This window comes from Gymnodraco acuticeps, unplaced genomic scaffold (assembly GCF_902827175.1).
Source record: "Gymnodraco acuticeps unplaced genomic scaffold, fGymAcu1.1, whole genome shotgun sequence".
Lineage (NCBI taxonomy): Eukaryota > Metazoa > Chordata > Actinopteri > Perciformes > Bathydraconidae > Gymnodraco > Gymnodraco acuticeps.
Genome location: NW_022990146.1, coordinates 196,922 through 206,556, shown reverse-complemented (window position 1 = coordinate 206,556; position 9,635 = coordinate 196,922). Strand labels below are relative to the sequence as shown.

The 9,635-nt window shown below is 40.6% G+C and overlaps 1 long non-coding RNA gene across 1 annotated transcript; it reads right to left on the bottom strand.

Moving 5' to 3' along the window:
- Nucleotides 1-7,356: 7,356 nt before the first annotated feature.
- LOC117546863 lies at nucleotides 7,357-7,872 on the bottom strand. The gene is made up of 3 exons (XR_004569087.1): nucleotides 7,796-7,872; nucleotides 7,525-7,642; nucleotides 7,357-7,441 (listed from the first exon to the last, which is right to left on the bottom strand). It is a non-coding gene; the product is annotated as an uncharacterized LOC117546863 (long non-coding RNA).
- Nucleotides 7,873-9,635: the final 1,763 nt, after the last annotated feature.

The following is a 9,635-nucleotide window of genomic DNA, read 5'->3' as shown; positions in this document are numbered from 1 at the left end:
ACCTGCATTTTAGTATGTTTGAGTTGAGAAGAGCAATTATTAGTGCTCGTCAAACCACTCCTGGGAAAGATGGTGTTTGTTACAAAATACTGGAACACATGACAGATAACTCTCTAGTCATTGTGTTAAGGTGGTTTAATAGGGTGTGGGATTCTGGCCAACTTCCTTCAGTGTGGAAACAAGCGATAATAGTGCCCATCCTGAAGCCAGGGAAAGACCCTTCAGATCCATCTAGCTACAGGCCTATTGCCCTGACATCTCATTTATGCAAAATCATGGAGAGAATGGTTACAGAAAGGTTAACATATATCTTAGAAAGTAAAGCTCTGTTGTCCCCATATCAAAGTGGGTTCCAGAGGGGTCGAATACAATGGATTCTATATTGTGCTTAGAATCAGACATCAGGAAAGCACAGACCAACAAGGAAGTAGTGATTGCAGTCTTCTTTCATATTGAAAAGGCTTATGACATGCTCTGGAAGGAAGGACTACTAATCAAGTTCAAATCATTGGGAATTGGTAGTAAGGCATATAAATGGGTTATGATTTTTTTACTGGACAGAAAAATACAAGTAAGAGTAGGTGCAGAATATTCAAGTGTTTATGCTGTGGAAAATGGTACTCCGCAAGGTAGTGTGTGTAGTCCGTTGCTGTTCAATATAATGATACATGACATTTTTAATCAAGTTAATCCAAGTGTGGGAAAATCTTTGTATGCAGATGATGGGGCTTTGTGGGCAAAAGGCCGCAATGTAGCACATGTTGGAAAGAAATTACAAGCTGCAATAGTTGAAGTGGAGAAATGGACAAATAAATGGGGATTCAAACTGTCAGTAGCTAAGACGCAGGTCATTTGTTTTACTAAACGGCATAACATTGCTCCTATATCGTTAAAATTGTATGAGCAACCTCTTGAACAGGTTAATACAATAAGATTTCTTGGTGTTTGGTTTGACGGAAAGCTAACATGGAGCAATCATATGGGAAAAGTTAAAAATAAATGTAAAAAGGTCAACAATGTACTTCGGTGTTTGGCGGGGCAGGAGTGGGGAGCGAGTAGGTCATCACTACTGAATATATATTGGGCACTCATGAGACCTGTATTTGATTATGGGTGTATAGCGTTCATGGCAGCAGCAGAATCAAACCTTAAAAAGCTGGATGTCCTACAAGCTCAGGCCCTGAGAATTTGTAGTGGAGCTTTTAAGGCGAGACACGGCAGGCAAAAACATCGTTTTTCAAGTACTGGTCAATTTTTAGATTTTGTGCTATTTTGATTCCATAAGATGTTTTCTTTCAGGCTTTTGGAAGGAAAACGTACAAAATACACATTTAAGTGTTTATTTTACTATAGTTTGTCTATTTGCGTCTGTAGATTTCTCCTAAATTCACCAAAAGTTAGCATTTTAACGTAACATAAAGTACCGCGACCGCTGTGTGCACCATGTCAACAGAGATATCGCTGGAAAGCTCCGTCTCTCCTGCACAATCTCATCGGATCCAAATATGGTCATTTCCTTTGTATCAGCAACCAATCGTGAAAGCACAAAGGGGTCTTAAACCAAGAAACGAAATCTCATTGGCTGGTGTCAATTTCTGACAACGTGATTCGTTCAGATGCGTCACGTGGTGTGCTAAAACACTTCCTGGTTAGCTTTCAGCTAGAAATTGAAATCTCAAAATGCCAAAAGAACGGCGAAAAAAACGTTCACAGAGAAGACGACAACAATTGTCACTTGCACGAAGCAAGGTTAGACAAAAAACAAATGACGCCGAACATGAAATACCTTCACGGAGTAAGTCGAGGCGCAAGCTGTCATCCAAAGAACAGGAGGGTTTAGCTAGCGCCTCACTGCAATCTTTAAAGGTCGTTTTCTCAAAATGAGTTTTTTCTCCTACTCTGAGTTCGAAATGTCAACTTCAGTAGCACTTACATACACCAAACCTTCCAGTTATATTCCTATCAATATTATGAAGGCTTTTACAGAAGGGTTTGTTCATATATCATTCATAGCCTGAATTATACAACATTGTATACCTAAAAACATGGCGAAAATGGATATTTTAGGGCTGTTGACAGTATTTTCTGATTTATGGAGTGATAAAAAGAGATATCCAATATCCCTTCTGTAAAAGCCTTAGATACTAATATGACTACAAAATGAAACAAGAATTTTTAATCTGGCTATATCCAAAATTCAGATTTCGATTCCTGAAATGTGTTAAAATATGTGCATATTTAATGAGATAATGGTTAATTTGCATATTTAAACATGCTATTTCAGAAAACTTGTAATACAAAAAACAATTGCCTTATTGTAAGTAATTAACTGGAGACATTTCTAGCTGATACCTTTAAGTTAAACAAATTACCCTATTCACCTGGGGTGTCTCGCCTTAAAACATCTCCAGTATCAGCAATACAGGTGGAAATGGGAGAAATGCCTTTAAGGAAAAGAACAGTGAAGTTAATGTTGGCATACTGGGTAAACCTTCAGGGGCATAGTGATAGTCATCCTGCGAAAAGTATTTTTGAAAGACTGCTGGGAGCACAATGAGTCACATTTAACAAGTTTTGGATGGATTGGCGATGTTAAAGCAGCAAGTATAGGTTTGAATCAAATACAGTATTGCCCCACAGCTCCAATCTCGTCCATTCCACCCTAGTTGTTCCCATTGCCAAGTGCAGACCTCAATATACGAGAGGAGTTAAAGGAAAATAAAGAACTACCAGTATGGCGCATAGTCCAGAATTATTTTGAAGATATCACTCAGACTCAACAATCATATTTACAGATGGCTCCAAAGATCCAGAGACAGGGCGTGCAGGGGCAGCAGTGTATATCCCAGTGAGTAATACACATATAAAGAAAAGGGTAACAGACCATGTGTCAGTATACACCATAGAGTTGTTGGCATTGGTACTGTCATTGAAATGGATAGAAGAGAAATAAATACATAATAGTATAATTGCATCTGACAGCTTTTCAGCATTATCGAGTATACGATCAGGCAGATCTTCATCTAGAATGGACATCATAAATGAAATATTTCTAATTTTATATAAAATGCAAATCAAAGGCAGAGCAACTCGTTTCATCTGGGTTCCTGCTCATGTTGGTGTGGAGGGAAATGAACAGGTGGATATTCTGGCCAAACAAACCCTCAGAAGTATGAACATAGACATAGAAGTTCCACTCAGCAAAGCGGAGGTTCAAACATTCATTCAGAAATATGCACAAACAACATGGCAAGAACATTGGGACCTTAGTGATACAGGAAGACATCTTTATAAAATGCAAAGGTATGTGGGGGATGGAAGGAAGGTGGGGTTTAAAAGAAGGGAGGAAAATGTAATTTCTCGAATGAGAATAGGTCATACAGGTCTGAATCATACTTTAAGTATAATACAGGTCTCAATCATACTTTAAGTATAATACAGGTCTCAATCATACATTAAGTATAATACAGGTAGTATCATACAGGTCTCAATCATACTTTAAGTATAATACAGGTCTCAATCATACATTAAGTATAATACAGGTAGTATCATACAGGTCTCAATCATACTTTAAGTATAATACAGGTCTCAATCATACTTTAAGTATAATACAGGTCTCAATCATACTTTAAGTATAATAGGAAAGCATCCAACCGGAAAGTGTATACACTGCAGCCAGCCAGAAACTGTTGAGCATGTTTTACTGCTTTGCAGGAAATATAGTACTCAGAGAAATGTGCTTTTCCACACACTGAAGAAAGCAACATTCCATGACTTGTCGCTATCAGGGCTGTTAGGGAAAACATCAGGCAATATATATTGTGAGATTATTACGTTTCTAAGAGAAATTGATCAATTTAAAAATAATCTAGAGTTTTGGTTCTTTGTTTTTTTTGTTAATTGTTTTCTGCATAGTCTCTTGTCCACACTCCAGTCCAGTTGGTGGCGGTAATGCACCTACAAGTTGGTTTGCCAACCGCCAATATACACTGAAGAAGAAGAAGAAGAAGAAGAAGAAGAAGAAGCTGGATCCACGTGGCGTCTCGTCTCTACGGTTCTCTCTCTGTGTTCCTGAGAAAGTGTGTGTAAGCTCCAGCTCTACTGATCCATCATCTGTGTGTCTGGATAAACCTCCGAATGGACTGTGTGCTCTTTTTTTCTGGAGCGTTTACCTCGGACTACAGGAGCTAGCTTAGCATGCTAGCTGGAAACACGTTAGTCAGATTGAGAGTTTGATGCAGAGAGAAACGGTGTGTTTAACGGAGTCTGCAGGAAAAGGTGATCTAGGAAACATGAGTAAAGTCCAAATGCTGCTGTCGTTGAAGAAGCAGCGACTCACTGCTGCTAATGAAGAGATATTTGCTCTGTTTGAACAAACAATAGCAGAGCTCGAGGAGGAGCTGTTTCTTTCCAAAGAGGAGAACAAGAGACTCCAGAAGCTACTGGACGCTGTTTTACAGCCTCAGCTTCGGATACACAGAGCAGGTCTGTTCCCTTTACCCTTAATTAACACTTTACACTCTTCAGTAGCACTTTATTATCACATTAATAACACTTTAGACCCTTTATCAGCACTTCCTGCAGGTAGTAGATCCTGAAGTAAAAGTACAAACACCACACTGTGAAAATACTCCATTACAAGTTAAAGTACTGCATTCATATCTTATTTAAGTAAAAGTATGTAAGTATTATTAGACACATGTACTTTATTATAATAATTAAAATGTATTACGGAAGAGCAAACCTACCAAAATAAATATATTTATAAAAATACATACATTGAATAATATGCCAGTTAATGACTGCGGTCAACTCAGCGGTCTCTCGCATTTGTTTGGTCAAATGAACAGCTCTTCATTTTTGAGTGCGCGATTAATAGCGTCTTTACGGTAATCGCAGAGAAGCGGCGCTGATGACAAGAGCTGATGTTATTTGATCAATCAATCAATGATATTTGATGAGGGATACAATTATTTTTAGCCATAAGTTCTTAATACATTTGGTACTGTTGGACTCAGTACTTGTTAGACTACTACCACAAATACAATTAAGTACTTTTACTGTGTAGAGAACAATAATGCATGTTTTCTGCCATCTTTGATGAGATACAATTATTTGTTGCCATAAGTTCTCAGTGAAAGTGGTACTGTTGGACAGAGTACTACTTGGAGTACGACCACAAGTACAATCAAGTACTTTTATCGTGTACTTTTTGAGTAATACCCTGTCAAACTCCCCTCCAGAGTACAATAATGTATGTTTTCTGCCATCTTTGATGAGAGATACAATGATTGTTTGCCATAAGTTCTCAGTGAAAGTGGTACTGCTGGACAGAGTACTACTTGGACTACTGCCACAAGTACAATCAAGTACCTTTTATTGTAGGGATGCACGACATTGGGTTTTTGAAACCGATACCGATAACTTCCTGCTTTTCAAGACCGATACCGATAATAAAAAAATCTTTACGCCACTAATTATTTTAACGCGATTAACGCATTTGTATTTTTTTTCCTCGGCCGCCCCGTAGTTTCAGAGCGCATCGAGTTTAAAATACCATCTACAAGCTGATGCTGACAGCCCCGCTCCTGTCGCCCGCTTGTGGCAGACCACACTTCCACGCTCACCGGCAGGCACCGACTGGCTGTTGGGAGGACCGGGAGGGTGTGTGTATGTGTGGCCAGAGCAAGCGAGAGAGAGACCTTACGTGCATTGTTGTTGTGAGCATCTGGTGCTAGCTAGCTGCGCTAACGGATATAAGGAGCTGTTTAAATGAAAACAGAGGAGCGACATTTCGCCACAACTGCGCCGAGCACTTGACTTTATGCAGGAAGCCAGACAGTGGGACATTGTACGAAAAGTGTGCGCAACATGATTGCAGCGTCCAGGCAGCTCCGGTTCGAGCATATGCCTTGAGTTGCGTCACAGCCAGGCATGAGTTAGGGAGCGCTGGATTTGTGAAAAACTCCCCTCTTCCTAAACCACTAATACCACAGTACTGGCAAAACGGGAGGAGCCGAGTGAAAAACAAGCGCCCCTCATCCCAATCCACCCACACCGCAGTATTTTTTTCTTTTTTTTTACCCAAAAAATATATTGTATATTATCGGGGCTATTAATACTGGTATCGGGATGACGTCATAATTCCTAATATCGGACAGATAATTATCGGGCCGATAATTATCGTGCATCCCTACTTCATTGTGTACTTTTTGAGTAACACCCTGTCAAACTCCCCTCCAGAGTACAATAATGTATGTTTTCTGCCATCTTTGATGAGAGATACAATTATTTTTTGCCATAAGTTCTCAGTAAAAGTGGTACTGCTGGACAGAGTACTACTTGGACTACTGCCACAAGTACAATAAAATACTTTTATCGTGTACTTTTTGAGTAATACCCCGTCAAACTCCCCTCCAGAGTACAATAATGTATGTTTTCTGCCATCTTTGATGAGAGATAAAATGATTTTTTGCCATAGGTTCTCAGTGAGACTGGTACTGCTGAGCAGAGTACTACTTGGAGTACGACCACAAGTACAATCAAGTACTTTTTGAATAATACCCTGTCAAACTCCCCTCCAGAGTACAATCATGTATGTTTTCTGCTATAGACCTGGTACAACGATAGCCACTTGGAGCTTAATGCTCTCAAGACAGTGGAGACTGTTGTGGACTTTAGGAAGAACGCAGCCCCACCCGCCCCCATCACCCTGTGTGACTCCCCAGTCACTGCTGTGAAGTCTTTCCGCTTCCTGGGCACCATCATCGCTCAGGAACTCAACAACAAATGGCCCAGATTTTTACTATAGAAACTCGAAATCTTGTAATGTAGGAAACAATTCACACTGGCTGCCATGTGATATAGGCTTTGTTTGCAATATTTATTCAACGGTCACTTCTTAGTTAAACAAATCTCAAATATAGATTTTAAATATATCAAATTGAGCATATCAATGAAAACTGTTTCACAGCAACCACATCCCCTGCTTTTTGGAAAAGTCTGGAGTCCCAGTCCCCAGCTGGTGCCTTTTAAAAAAAAATATAGGACATACAGCAACCTCATGTTTATGCACATACATTATTTGTCACACAGAGAGCAAACCCAGTCCCCAACTTGTGCCTCTTCAAGAGACTTTTGGTCCATATGCAGGCACTGTGTGTGGCACCACCGGAAACAGCTGTCACACTGAATCTGCAATAGGAGTGGAGACAAATTATAACCCTGCTTATACCAGCTTCGAGCAATGGTCAACTGCATCCCTCAAGTGTTTGCATTTAGTTTCTGCTTTCATTTAATGCTTTTCTACAAATCTAAATTGTGAAATATCTGAAGTCTCAATATTCATTAAACCTTATCCAGTCAGTGTGGGTGTGATGTGGCATTGAGCCGGGTGGTGTTATGCCGGCGCACATGGCACAGTTGACTTCTTTGTCAAACACTGATGAAAAGAAAATGCTAATGTTACATCTCAAGTACAACAATATCACAATTGAATTGACATTTTGAAAAAGTAGCACGCACCTGATGCTGTCAGTATTTCCATGGCCAACACTTTTCTTTGATGCGCCATCTCCTTTTTTGTGGTCCCAAAGGCCATTGTTGGTGTTTTAGGAAACACTTCCATGACCTCCTTTGCCATCTTAAAGTGATACACCATGTTATGTTGTTAAAATAACTATCCAACTACCCCAAATGTGTTTTTGTGAAAGGCAGTAAAACAGACTTAATCCTAAAAGCTGAAAGAATGTTGTATTAGCAAAAAGCATTTATGAAAAATAAATATTCCACTTACCATGCAGACAACTACCCCACAGCTATTGCCATCCTGCTGTACTGGGTGTTTCATTACTCCTCCCTTCCATTTTATGTCTTCCCAGTCCGTCTTACTGCAGCATTTTGAAGTAATCACTGCGTGAGATAAGATATATTATTAACGTACAATGCATACTGTAAAAATTAGGGCTGTCAAGTTAACGTGTTAATAACGCGTTAACGCAAAAAAAAATAACGCCACTAATTATTTTAACGCGATTTAACGCATGTGTATTTTTTTTCCTCGGCCGCCCCGTAGTTTCAGAACGCATCGATTTTAAAATACCATCTACAAGCTGATGCTGACAGCCCTGCTCCTGCCGCCCGCTTGCTGCAGACCACACTTCCACGCTCACCGGCAGGCACCGACTGGCTGTTGGGAGGACCGGGAGGGTGTGTGTATGTGTGGCTCGAGCGAGCGAGAGAGAGACCTTACGTGCATTGTTGTTGTTAGCATCTGATGCTAGCTAGCTGCGCTAACAGATATAAGGAGCTGCTTAAATGAAAACAGAGGAGCGACATTTCGCCGACGACTGCGCCGAGCACTTGACTTTATGCAGGAAGCCAGACAGTGGGACATTGTACGAGAAGTCAGCACACTCAGCACGGATAGTGCGCGCAACATGGTTGCAGCGTCCAGGCAGCTCCCGTTCGAGCATATGCCTTGAGTTGCACATAGCTCCAACGATCCATCTCTCACACACACACACACACACAAACACACACACACACACACACACACACACACACATACACACACCATTTTTATTGTATTAGGTTCCAGGTTGAATTGAGGCGAATATTTGTAATGTTCAGAAGTTGTTGTGTTTAATATTCATGAGAATATTTGTCATTGTTCAAATGATAATAAACATTAGCATAAAGCATATTTGTCCACTCATATGTTGATACGAGTATTAAAAACTTGAAAAATATTCCTCTCAGGTACATTTAGAACAGATAAAAAATGTGCGATTAATTTGCGATTAACTATTTGAATCGACTGACAGCCCTAGTAAAAATACAATACTCGCATAATAAAATAAATCCTTGTCACACTGTGTCTCAGCAGTCGAGTAACACAATTTGAAGTGATGTTAAAGCATGTTTCCCAAATGTATATTTTAAGATGTAACATGCAGACACCTAGTCTGATATCAAACTGAATTGACAATTGTTCACTCTAAGGACAGGTTGTTTATTCAGTGGGTTGGGTGTTATGGTATCATCGGTATGGACCAAAGTCAAACATGCACACATTTCCCACACATTATATGTTCTGGTGTCGTAGCACATAAAATAAAAAAACAAAAGGGCTGGTTTTGGCAATATAGCTGATCCATCTATTCCCACATAAATATAACAATACATCCATCCATCCATCCATCTTCTCCCGCTTATCCGTGGTCGGGTCGCGGGGTTAGCAGATCCAGCAGAGAGCCCCAAACTTTATTTTCCCTGGCGACATCAACCAGCTCTGACTGGGGGATCCCAAGGCGCTCCCAGGCCAGCGAAGATATATAATCCCTCCACCTGGTCCTAGGTCTACCCCTTGGTCTCTTCCCAGCTGGACGTGCCTGGAACACCTCCCTAGGGAGGCGCCCAGGTGGCATCCTAACTAGGTGCCCGAACCACCTCAACTGGCTCCTTTCGACGCGAAGGAGGAGCGGCTCAACTCCGAGTCCCTCCCTGATGACCGAACTTCTCACCTTATCCCTAAGGGAGACACCAGCCACCCTGCGGAGAAAACCCATCTCGGCCGCTTGTATCCGCGATATAACAATACATTTAAACATTATATGCCGGAATAGAATGAAATA